The 12,605-nt window shown below is 37.5% G+C and overlaps 1 protein-coding gene across 3 annotated transcripts in view; it reads left to right on the forward strand.

Moving 5' to 3' along the window:
- Positions 1 to 5,747: 5,747 nt before the first annotated feature.
- Map2 (microtubule associated protein 2) overlaps positions 5,748 to 12,605 on the forward strand; it is a 260,585-nt gene continuing 253,727 nt past the window's right edge. For all 3 annotated transcript variants that reach the window (XM_074071602.1, XM_074071605.1, XM_074071604.1), the window contains exon 1: positions 5,748 to 5,985. The gene's annotated coding sequence lies outside the window, so the exon portion shown is untranslated. The remainder of the gene's footprint in view (positions 5,986 to 12,605) is intronic.

Genomic DNA, 12,605 nt, shown 5'->3' on the forward strand with positions numbered 1-12,605 from the left:
AAGAATTACTGAACCTAAAAGCACAACAAACTTTTCCCAAACATAATTAAAAGGAATAAACTTTAAAAGGGACTAAGGTAGAAAAGTAGAAGAGGTGAACCAAATCGGGCTATGGTACAGATGTACATGGAAGTGCCACAGAAATCTCCCTATGTAACTATCTTAAACAAGCAAAAATGTAATTTTTTTTCTTTTACAAAACAGGAGGGCAGAACAGGTCCTGCCTGGGGGGTGGATTGGTGCCAGTGGGACGGGGGAGGAGGAGGGGAGAGGACATGGGAGGGTGAATATAAATACTGTGTACACATGAATGTAAACGGAAAAATGATATATGATGAAACTATGTCAGGAATGGGGGTAAGGGGGAATACAGGAGAATGGTAGAGGAGGTGAGTTCAAGCATGATATATTTGATGTATTGTAAGAACCTTTGTAAATGCCACAATGTACCTCCACCCAGTTCATCAATTAAAAAAAAGAAAAAAATTCGACAAAATGTCTGTGATATGTTAAATAAGAGCAAGTGGTTTAATACTACTGTATTGTAACATTTTATATGCCATCTAAACACTATTAAACTATTAAAGAAATATTGGACAGAAAATTAGAAATTAATAAAAATTACAATTTCACAGAATCAAGACCGTACAAGTCCCTGAGGAAGATAAGCATCACAGAAATCATGAGCAAACATACACACCACACCTTGAAGAATATCAAAATCAATGAAATGTTAAAGAAACATTAAAAGGCAGAGATTTTTAAGAAACTACACATTGCACTGGAATCATCTCATCAGGAAATATGCAAGCCAGAAGACATGGGAATACATCATCGAGGTGCTGAAAGAAAAAGAAAACTGTCAACTTAAAATTGCATTGCTTGTGAAAATGTCATCTAAAATGGAAGACAACATAAAATTGTAATGACAACAAAATTATGAGAAAATTTGTCACCTGTAGATCTGAAGTACAAGGATACTGGAATAGACAGTACAAATGTATTTTTTTGTTTATAACTCCTTCACTTTCCTTTCTGATTTGAGAGCGCTTCAGAAACAGTAGTTATAAATCTGTTTGATGAGCATGCAGTGTATGACGCCAATAAGATACACATGGGGGAGGGAAGACCTCTATATAGAGCAAGGATTTTTATACTGATATTGTTGAAGTTAAATTGGTAGTAATATGGACTATATTTATACAATCAAAAAAAGTATTGATTGTAATACCACCAGCATCCACTGAAAAAAAAGGTGGGACTAAAGTAAAAGAAATGACTATAAAAGTAATAGATTATATAGGGGGGTAGCTCAGTAGCAAAACGTGCTTAATATACACAAAACCCTGTATTGGGAGAGGGGAATATTATACTATAAAATCTGTTTAATAAAAAAGAAGTAATAGAACAACAGATGAATAAAAAAACAAAAGATATGTAGAAAACAAATAGTATCATGGTAGATGTAAACCCTACTTTACCAATAATTATATTAAATGAAAAGTGAATACTTCAAACTAAAAGGAGATACCAGCAAAATGGAGTTTTAAAAATGTTCTGCAACAGATACTGTATATTTAAAAATCAGCCCCAACCCAAAGATCTGAAAACCAAAGATGATGATTTAATTCCTAGTTGAGGACCAAAGTCTGTAAGAACCACAAAGGGGCACTGATTTAAGTCTCAGGACACAGATCTGAGTGTAGAAAAACATGCCCAGCTAAAGAAGACATAGTAATTTGTCCTTCTTTCTACTTTCTCTTCTTATTAGGTCCTTAATGGATCATTAAGAAAATGAGATATAAAAACATACTGTGTAAAATATTTTCAAAATCTTTATCTTATCAATATAGTATATTCAGAATATGTAAAGAACACTGTATAATTCTTCTTTATATGTAGGAAAATAAATGATTGTATTAAAAATTGACAAAATATCAGAACAGATGCTTTGCAATGCAAAATGTGAAATGAGAATGGTTAATATGAACATGGAAACAGTGAAATCGTTAAGAAAAGTTGGTTCTCAATAATTTCAGTTTTTCTATTGTGATTCTGTATATATATTTTTTATATTTCCTCTACTTCATTGAGTGTACTTATTTATAGTAGCTGATCCTAAGTCTTTTCTGCCAATTCCAACATCTGGATCTTCTATGAATTAGTTTCTGTTGCTTACTACATTTTTTTCTGGAGAGTGGGTCACATTTCCTGGTTCTTTGTATGTTGAGTAATTTTAGTAAAAGGTTAAAGTTTTAGACAAGCTGAAGAGAAGCTGAAGAATTATGTTGAATAATTTTAGATTGTTTCTCAGACAATGTAAATATTATATTTTGGAGATTGAATTTTGTGGAAATTTTTGTCTTAGCAGCCATTTAATTGGGTTAGAGTCAAACCTCTGTAACTTGGGAAGCAACTCAAATCTCAGTGCAGGTTTTTGTTTTGTTTGTGCTCTTTACTCCTTAACTTGGATGCTTTGTGTCTGCTGGGCTCATAAACACCGTGTGGAAATAATGTGGAGATTTGGGTATAGATTATACTCAGACATTTGTATTCTCTTTATGGTTCTGTTCTTTTCTGTATTCTCCCTTTACTTCCTCTCCATGGACATTGCCTTAAACTGTGTCCTCTATTTCTTCAGTCCACAAAAAGTATGATTTTTCCTATAGTTTTTGTCCTTGGTGGTATCATTTGCCATCCGATCGCAAATGAAAAGAAGTGTGCCATTTCTCCTTGCAAGTATCAATTCTATCCTATAACATGCCTGCTTTGTTTATGTTCCTCTGATTCTAGTTTGTTTTTTCCCCCAAGTATGTAGTTGTTGTCACAGTAACAATTAGATTTAATAAAAGCTTATTGCTCATTACTGAGAGCATCTACTTTGTCAATTTCTTATAATGTTTTAGCATATACCTACCATTTGACCCAGAAATTTCACTCTTGGATCAAATTTCACTGAAAAGAACAAAACATATAGACAAAGGTCATTAAAAATGTTCATGATAGTCTTATTATTACTATGCAGAAACTTTATCCAAATGTTCACTAAATAGAAGATAAATATACAAAAAATGTTATTTCAATAAAAGGAAGTACTACTCAGCAATAAAAAGGAATAACTGTAGACAAACTGAAAAGATAAAAAAGTAAATAACAAATTTCCAAACTGTATGTGTACAAAAAGAAGCCAGACATAAAAAACTATATATTGCCTGAATCATTTTATATGATGTTGAAGAATATGCAAAGTGAATCTTTGCAGAGACAAAATCAAAAGTGTAGTCATCTCTATTGGCTTAGGCTATAAACTAAACATTCTTGACCTGTACTTTTAATCAAATGCCAAGCATACCTCAATTAAAAATTTCTTAGAATGATAAATTATTGTCCACATGATCTTAGTAGGTTTTTTTCAATCTGGTCAGTCAAATAGGCATGCAACTGGAAACAAAACACAGCAAAGTCCCCTTTTCACATGGAGAAAGCAAAAGGTCCTAACATCTTCAGAGCTGAGTCCCTGTTCTTTTGTGTCATAACTGTTTCTTGCATCCATATCTCCACCATGCCAACTGTACATCATGTTAGCATTATTTGTGCATATGTCTGAACCTTGCTCATTGTTCTGCAATGGCCACTTAATTATGTTCATCAGTATAATAAGCAAGTGCTCAGCTGAGCTTTGGAAATTTTCAAAAACAGATTTATGAAACCGAAGTGACCTCAGATGGCATGTGGTTGAATCTACTCATTTGCTGATGAGAAAATACAGCTTCATAATAGTAAAGGTCACAAAGCAGGCAACGGCAGATTAGACTCTAAGACCTAGGCTCCTGACATGCTTCCCTGGAGCATTTAATACTGTGCTATTCAACCTTTCCATCAGAGGCCTTCCTAACCTCTGATTTTGGGGACAGTTAGTATTTCCTATCCAACAACAGAACTTTCTCTAACCAGTAGAAATACATTTATCCTGATAATTTTCTGATTGAAAATCCATGAGGTCTATGGCAGAGAAATGTGTATGACTGTTCATGTACCGAGCATTCTGAGCCAAGAGACACAAACCAAGTATTTAGCCTAGAGATAGGAAAGATAATTGTGGAAATCAATGTTGGCAAGTCCTTTTTACCCAAAGCTTCTTCAACTGTGAATGACAGGAATCTGACTTAAACACAGTTAGAAAAGATTAAAAAAAAAAACAACCCAACAAAACACTCTATTGGTTTTATAAGAACAAATCTACCTAGAGACATAGCAGAATCCTGGAGGTCATTTGATAGCTCTTCCTTTTCCCACCTATCAGCAATGCTTCTCTACCTGGAAGGGAAGATAGTCTGACAACTCTGTACCTGTATCCATATTATTCTTTATTGTCCACGAGACATACCTCATGGAAAAAAACCTGATTGGAAATGTTTGGGACATAGGCTAATACATAGACTAATCATGTATTGAAGAGAACAGGTCCTTTCTTAGACAGTCGGTATCCCATGTCCATCTCTAAGGAAGAGAAGAGAAGCACGCGGTCTACTGTCAATCAGGGAATTATGCTATGGGAAAGACACTCTCTCTTCAGGCACAAAATTAGAACTCCCTCATTAAACTGGAAGCCTAAACACATGCTGGCCTTAAAAACACCTTCAGCTCTTGCTGTAGACATACGAAGTCATCCTAAACTGCATATTCCTTCTCTTACCTTAAAGTGCTGCTCTCTGACTATGAAAACTTCATGATGAAGAATCATCGATTTTTCTCAATTGGCCCTTTCCCTTTCAAAAATACTTAGGTGATTTTTTTCAAATGGTGTCACATCTCAAGGTCAACATATTCTGCGTTTTGGGTTTGCACCATTCTTCATAGTCTCCAAGAACCTTTCTTATTGTCTTTGTAAACATGTGAGAAGGGTGGTAGTGATAGCTTTAGCTGTCGTCTGACACACTGACACACTTGGAGTTAGAGTATGTGAGCTGTCTCAGGACTGTACATATGGCTCTCTCTAGAATGTAATGTCTATGAAGGGAGAAATCTTTTCTTATTGGAGTGGGTTGTTTGTTTGTTCACTGATGTTTCCACAATGCCTAGAACAGTGTCTCACACATAATTAGGTTTCAATAAACATTGGTTTATTGGCACCATAACTGTACAAATTAATCTGGTTTTGAATACTCTGCACCCTCAACCATTGCTCCTTTTGTACTGACAAGAGTTGGTCTATACCTCATGCTTCCTTTGTCATTTCTGATGCACCTGTCCTTAGGTTTTAGAGACAAGGCCAGTGAGCTTTCTCCCCTGAAGGGTCCCAGAAACCTCTGCCTTGCAGTGATACAGGAAGGAAAAGAGGGGCGTCTCTGGCGGGCTACTCCCTAAAAGACTAAAGCTGATGTCCTGGATTCTCTAGAATGGCATTAAGAAGGTCGGCTTGTTGTCCCCGCTGCTCAGAGCGCTGATGTCTGTTGGCGTGGGGGAAGAGGACCATTCCCTAGAGAAGGCACGGCAGGAGCAAGCCGGATAGCTGCAGCCCCAGGATCGCCTTTTGGGCCTTGGCTGGGAGGGGCTCTCAAGCTCCCAACCTGGCTGCTGTCCCCGCGGGGCCCGGTCGGCTGGCTGCGGCAGGAGGCGGGGCCGCCGCGCTCCCCCTCCGGGACACTGCGGCGGGGCGGGGCGCGGGGACGGGTGGGGCGCGGGGACCCGCGGGCGGGCGGGCGGGGCGGAGCGGGGCGGGGCAGCCGCGCGGAGAGCGGGCGGCAGGGGCGCCGCGCTCAGACTGGGCGGGCGCTCGGGCTGCGCGGGCTCTCGGCGGCAGCAGCAGCAGCAGCGGCATCCTCTCTTGCCTTTCTTCCCTTCCTCTTCTCTCTGTCTTCTCCTCCTTTTTCTTCCCCCCTCTTCCCCTGTCCCGTCCCCTTCCCTTCTCTCCCCCGGACGCAGCGCAGTAGCTCTCCAAGCCCGCGAGCCGCGACCGCGGGTGCATCCAGTGTCTGCGCCCAGGTAAGAGATCCGTCCCCATCTCTGGTGCTTCGGCCTCGTTCTCTGCAAAAAGGGGACCTGAGCCAGAAAAGAAGTGGGAGCGGGGACTGAGTTTTCTCGTCCTCGGATCCTGGGCAGCAGGCGCAGGTTGGCACTGTCCCGTCTCTCACCTGGCACCTGGCGGAAGCTTCAGGCCCGAGCTTTCCAGGTGTCTGTCACCTGGAGAGCAGGGGACCGGGCGCTGCTGGTACCTGGACTGTAGATTCGTAGACAAGCCAGTGACCTTGCGAGGTACCGCTTTGAAACACCTGGAAACTTACGTCAGGTTAGGGTACGTGTTCTGAAAGCTAAAATTACCTTGAGCTGTAGAAAGAAGGGAAGGGAGTTACACAAAGATAATGGGAAAATGAAATTAAAGGTAGAGGATTTTCTTTTTCCTTTTTTGCTCATCCAGCCGCAGAGAATTGCACACTGACGAGTGGGTGAGTGAGGGGAGCCTTGTGGGTTTCAAATCACTTTTCCCTGTGATTTCCTCCAGAGACAGCTGCAAGAGGAAGACTGATATATATTTATAATTTTAGGAAAATGAAAAATTGATGTTTGGTCGTTGTGGAGGGCGGGGCCCAAAGAAAGACTAGTTGAACTTCAGCTTCCCACACAGTCTTCTTTTCTTTTTAAAGGATGGGGAGCGGAAAGCCGCGAATACCCTCCATATATTCTTATATTCTTTTCTAAAGACTTTCTTCGGGGCGGGGGGGAGGGGTTCAGGGCTGGCCGACTTCCGTCCCCAACCTGATCTTTTGTCTAAGAATGGAAATTTCAAGAAACAGTGTGCAAGGGGCCAGGAGTGGGGAGGTGTATGTTTGGGTGTGTGGGAGGAGGGGGGGAGGGGTAGTAAAGAGGATGGAGTCCTAAAACACCATCCTTGAAAACTGGAAATTTATATTATTCCTCCTGGCATCAAGGCTTCAGGATTTTGTCAGAAAATATAAAAAGCTTTGGTTAGCAACAAGCTCGTTTGTGACAATTGCTGTATACTGTCTGTTGTAAGCCTTTAGCACCATGCTTCCAGGACATAGACCTTTTAAAATTGAGCAAAGGTGAAGCCTTTTTATTAAAATGCATACACCTATATGCACACATAGATAATAAACTATAAATATCATAGGAGGGAGTGGATATTAGAAGACAGATCTTTTAAAATGAGCTTTGAGGTTTGGGGGATTATGTTGTGAATAAAATGTGTAGTTCAAAACAAAAGAAATATTGTTGGGTGATATATGGTTTGGGCTGTGATGCATATTAGTAAGGAACTAACCCAAATGTTAAAAACATAATTTGTGTTAAAATGTCAGTCTGTTAGAAGAAATGACTAAACTGAAATTGAGGCTTACAACCACAGTGAGGCGATGGAGAACAAAGCCTTTTATGTGAACCATCTTAGGCAAAACGTCCTTATGTGTGAGATGCAGGTACCAGCCCATAGAGCTGCCACCCTGCATTTTACTGTGGGCAATTATTATTTTTTTGGCAATCAAAATAGATTGAATAAATAGAAGCCCTTTAGAATGTTTTTGATTTTATGCCCCCAAGGAAGATCACAGCCTTCCATCTGACTGTGACAAAGACACTCCTTTAACTGAGCAGTAAGTGTCTTTTTAAAAATGAAAATCCCTATTAATTTGTAAATCATAAATGTTTTATCACCTCCCCCCATGCACACAAAAGCATCTTCCATGCAGGAGAAGGCGAGGGACGTTTTTTTTTCTTTCAATAAAGAGTATTGCATTTGTGTGTGTGTGTGTGAGTGTATGTGTGTGTGCATTTTAACACTAATATCCTGGTGATTTTTGTCTGATTTTCATAGATTTAAATCTGCATTCATGATTTGTATATTATCAGAGCCATTGTGACTTTAGGATCAATGGTACATGCTACTTATCTGGTTATGATATATTTTATTTTTCATATTTTGCTGTTTGTTGTAATATTATTTAATCTCCAAAGGGTTACTTCTTTTTCTCTTATAAGTGGAAAATTGTTTAATACACATCAGGACATCTAAACCATTTAAAAACTGAACTTCCATTTAAAAGTAGTATTTTAATAACATTGATTTTATTTTCTTTGTTTCTCTCCTATCTTAATTGTTATGCTTTCTTATCAGACAACCTTTTCCTTCCTGACAAATCTGTGCTGCTTTAAGTTCTGGTTATGTCAAAGCAGAGCAAGTGGTCCCAGGAATTTTGAATTTAGGATGTGATCACTCTCTGTGGCAGCTCTGTCTCAGGATGACTTGTTTACAGCACCTTCTCTTCTTGGGAAGGAGAGGGAGAAAGAATGTGCTGAGAGAGCATGACCCAGTGAAACTGGCACAGCCATGACCTCATCCTAGTAGGTGCTTCAGCTGCATTGAGGGAGAGGGCAACCTCCTGGTGGAAACCAGACACCAGAAGCACACCCATCTCAGGGCAGAAGCCTTCTTCTTCCTCAACAGCTTCTACTAATGTTGCCCTACTGAGGTGAAACTATTTTCTCTTTTATGTATTTAATTTCAGGGATTTTGAACTTGGTCAGAAATATGCACCCATAAATGAACCTTGGCGTAGAATCTTCTAAGCCTGAAGTACCCTTTTGGTTTAAACCAATTGCAAATTTTCTAAATGTCAGAAAAATGCTTTTTGGTAGATTTTTTCCCCATATTTTCTTATGACACACTGGACTGTTGTGTTTGTGACAATTACAGTTTCCCTGTTGGCATTTAAAATTAAGTAGTTATTACATTTGCTTAGATGTATACATGATAATAAGTGCATGCCTAAATGATTCGTGGATGGCCCTGTGAGACAAGTCATAGGAAACCACTTGGGGATTCTCGGGTAACTCTGACAATTGAATTCTTTTCAACACTCAATTTTCTCTTGACAGATTAAGATAAAGAATCTGAGATAGCAGTTACAGAAGAAAACACTCCCAGATCAATATTACATTTTCTTAATGCTAAAAGTCCTTCTTTAGATAAATCTCTAGTAAGTGCACAAGCCTGAAGATGAGAATTATAAAATAATTACCAACAACTGTCTGAGACATATGCATTAAAGATGCTAATAAGCTCTTCCAGTCTTATGCGATGACCTCAGATAGGTTAATTCTTTTTGCGACTTCAATTGTATATCATTACTATTACCATTGTCTTGATCTACTTAATTTAGACCTTTTCATTTAAGGGCTGTATTTTGATATTTTCACTAACACTTTTTTCATCATTCTCTTTAATTCAATATTTGAATGTTAGACATACTGTTCTTTAGATATTTTGGTTTCAATTTTCTTACTCTCTTGATATAAATTTGGCCTTTATCTTTCATATGGGGTCATTCATTCCTATTTATTTATTTATAGAAACATTTTTTTAAATCCTCAAAGAATTATTAGTCCCAGGAATTAATTCCAGGCACCAAAAGCAGTTGAAGAACTACATGTTAAGTTGTGGTACACAAAGTGTCAAAGTTAGGGGAAAGGGTCTGTGGGAAAGTTTGAGTGGGGGTGGAGGGGATGGAGAGAGATGGAATGAACTCAAATTCTCAGCTGCTAATGTTTGTCCTTGTAGGATGGAGATGAGCTTTTGTCTATGTGGGTGGAGAAGGAAGAAATCTGCTTTGCTTTTCTACCTCAATATAATACTTTGTTCCCTTTCTCCCTTGTCATTACTTTGAGCTAAGGCCGTGGGTGCTTCCTTTTAAAAAATTATACAAGATGCTTATTAAAAGTGATTCTGTAGTGCCTTTAAAATTTTAAAATAATGTGAATACAATTAGCTTACATTCTATGAAAAACATTTTGAATCTAACCTTCTGTTCAAGAAGATGAACTTTCCTCTGAGTGGTAATACTTTCACTGGGATATTGTTTACTTATACATTTTAGTGAACTTACATAGAAATTTAGATACAATAAAGAACTCAGAATCATCTCTAAGTCTTTTGTTAAATTTATATTATGGACATTGGGGAAAGTTGTAAGCAATTTTTTTCCATTAAAGCACACACCAGAGGGGACAAATTCATATGTGATTTTTGTTATGTTAATAAACATAACATAACTGTTTGGCAGTTCTGGTATTTGAACTCAGGGACTTATGCTTGCTAGGTAGGCACTCTACTACTTTAACCATGCCCCCAGTCCTGTTAATAAGCCTTTTAAAGCTATTTATTTACTTACTTACTTATTTAAGACAGGGTCTTGCTATATAGCCCAAGTTGGCCTGGAACTTGCTATGTAACCCAAGCTTGCATCAAATTCTCAATCCCCCTGCTTTAGCCTCTCCACTGCTTGGATTACAAGTGTGTGCCACTTTGTCCTGCTAAAATAATTTATTTTTAAGACCACATGGCTTCTTTTTCCACCATATTTTTTTCTTTTCTTTTTTTTTCTTCTTTCTTTCTTTTCTTTCTCTTTAACTTTCCTTTGCACGTTTTTTTCCATTTATATTGGCAAAAAACCTCCCACTGATTATTATTATTTTTTTAAGAAAGACAAAATGTTTTTGCTAGTTGAGATAAGGATAGATATACAGAGAGATTCCTAGCATTGCTCTCATGTACAAGTTGTTACAATCCAGGTTGATTCATCCCTAACTGATCTTTCTTTACACTGGTTCCTGATCCCCTTCCCATATTGACCTCTGTCGCTTTAAGGTTTCTGTCTTAGTTCCTCTACAGTGGGGACATCAAACACTTTCATGTTTTGGGTTTCCTACCTATCTCCATACCTCCCCCATATGTGCTCTCCCCTTAGCATGTGACCCAAGTCCTACAACATTGCTGTATGTGCCCTAGATGTAAAGTCCTCATATGAGGGAGAACATACGATTTTTGGTCTTCTGAGTCTGGCTAACCTTGCTCAGAATGATGTTCTCCAGTTCCATTCATTTACTTGCGAATGAAAAGATTTCATTCTTCTTCATGGCTGAGTAAAATCCATTGTGTATAAATACCACATTTTCTTAATCCATTTGTCAGTCCCAATGATTATTAAAAAATGAAAACATAGCCTGCTGTTTTGGTTGAAATTTATTTTCCATCGTATTTCTCATTTAACATGCATTTTTATGCTAACTTCTCTTCCTTCTCAGTACTCCATCCCTGTCTTGGTCTTACCTTCAAACTTACCTTTTATAGCTCCTGGATTTAAATAATCTTTTCTTACATGTCAATCTTTGATCATGTGTTCTACCTCAAAAAGACCTGTACAAATCTGGATGAAAAGTTGCTAGTTTGCTGCTCCCTGTTAAGTTGTATCTAAATTTGTCCAGGTTCCCTATTTAATACATGATTTTTCATCACAAGCATGTCCTCATCAGTCTTCTTTAAATTACTTTTTAGAAATCCTGCAGGCAAAAATGGTACATCTATACAACTAATTTTTTTTTTAAATTGAAAACCTTGGTTAACCAACTGACTTTTTATTATTTCATTCACCTGATACCAGGTAAAATGGTTTGGCCACTTTTGTTTTAAGTTATACTGACTCATTAGCCATGTTGAATCTATCCAAAATGAACATACCAATTCTTGGATACCCATGAGTATATGTCGTCAATTATCTAAGTCTTTTAAATTTAAAGTAAATTCACAATTAAGTATGCAAATAGTCTCTATTTGTTTGAGACAGAATAAGCATGCCAATATAAGCCCTTTACATTTATTTGAGTATTGCTAGATTGGTTGAGGGCTACTACACTGTACTGTTGTAACCATCACAAGTATAGATTGTTGCCATTGTAACCAGGCAGTGGATGGCACTGGTATTCATTCTATAATGAATTGGTAGGAGCAAATATTTATCAATTTTATTGAGCAGAAAGAATAATGCAGCATCATTTTAATTAGCATTAAGGCAAGTCAATTATTCTCAGCTTTGAAATTTTACTATTTTTTTGGGTATCTTGCTTCTCAGAATTATAATTTAGTCTTTCCTTAAAACTGAATTTTAGCAGGACAAAATTTAAACAGTATGAAGCCTAGTTTTTGTTGATGTTTATGTGAGATATACATCTCTTTGGCATCCTATTTTTTAGTTCACTTTGAAAAACCAGCTAAAGGGCTTTTTAAGATTCCCTTTTGAATTTTTTTTTTAAAATATCATATAGTATAATTATGAACAGATCTTATTCTTCAGTTTACTACAGACACTTCTTATTTATTGTTTGAACAAAAATTTGCAATCCATTACATAGTTTCTTTGTTTATTAACCCACCAACTTTTTCAGCCATGTACTTCACAAAGGACTAAAATGGTGGCCGTGGTAGTGTTGTGGATATACATGATCATCCTCATCATGAGTTAGCCTCTTATATATATATATATATATATATATATATATGCTGTTTTTCATAATTGAGGTCAAATGATCAATCAGTTGGATTTAAAGCAAATTAATACTATGAAATTCCACAAGAAAAATACATGGTATTAAATACAATCTTATATGGAAAAACAATGATATAAATATTCATTAAGAAATCAAATCAGAGAAGGGTAGTGGCTCATGCTTATAATTCTAGCCAATCAGGAGTTAGAGATCAGGAAGACTGCAGTTTGAAGCCATCCCAGGCAAAAAGTTTGTGGACTCCATCTCAA

This window comes from Castor canadensis, chromosome 4 (assembly GCF_047511655.1).
Source record: "Castor canadensis chromosome 4, mCasCan1.hap1v2, whole genome shotgun sequence".
NCBI classification, from domain to species: domain Eukaryota; kingdom Metazoa; phylum Chordata; class Mammalia; order Rodentia; family Castoridae; genus Castor; species Castor canadensis.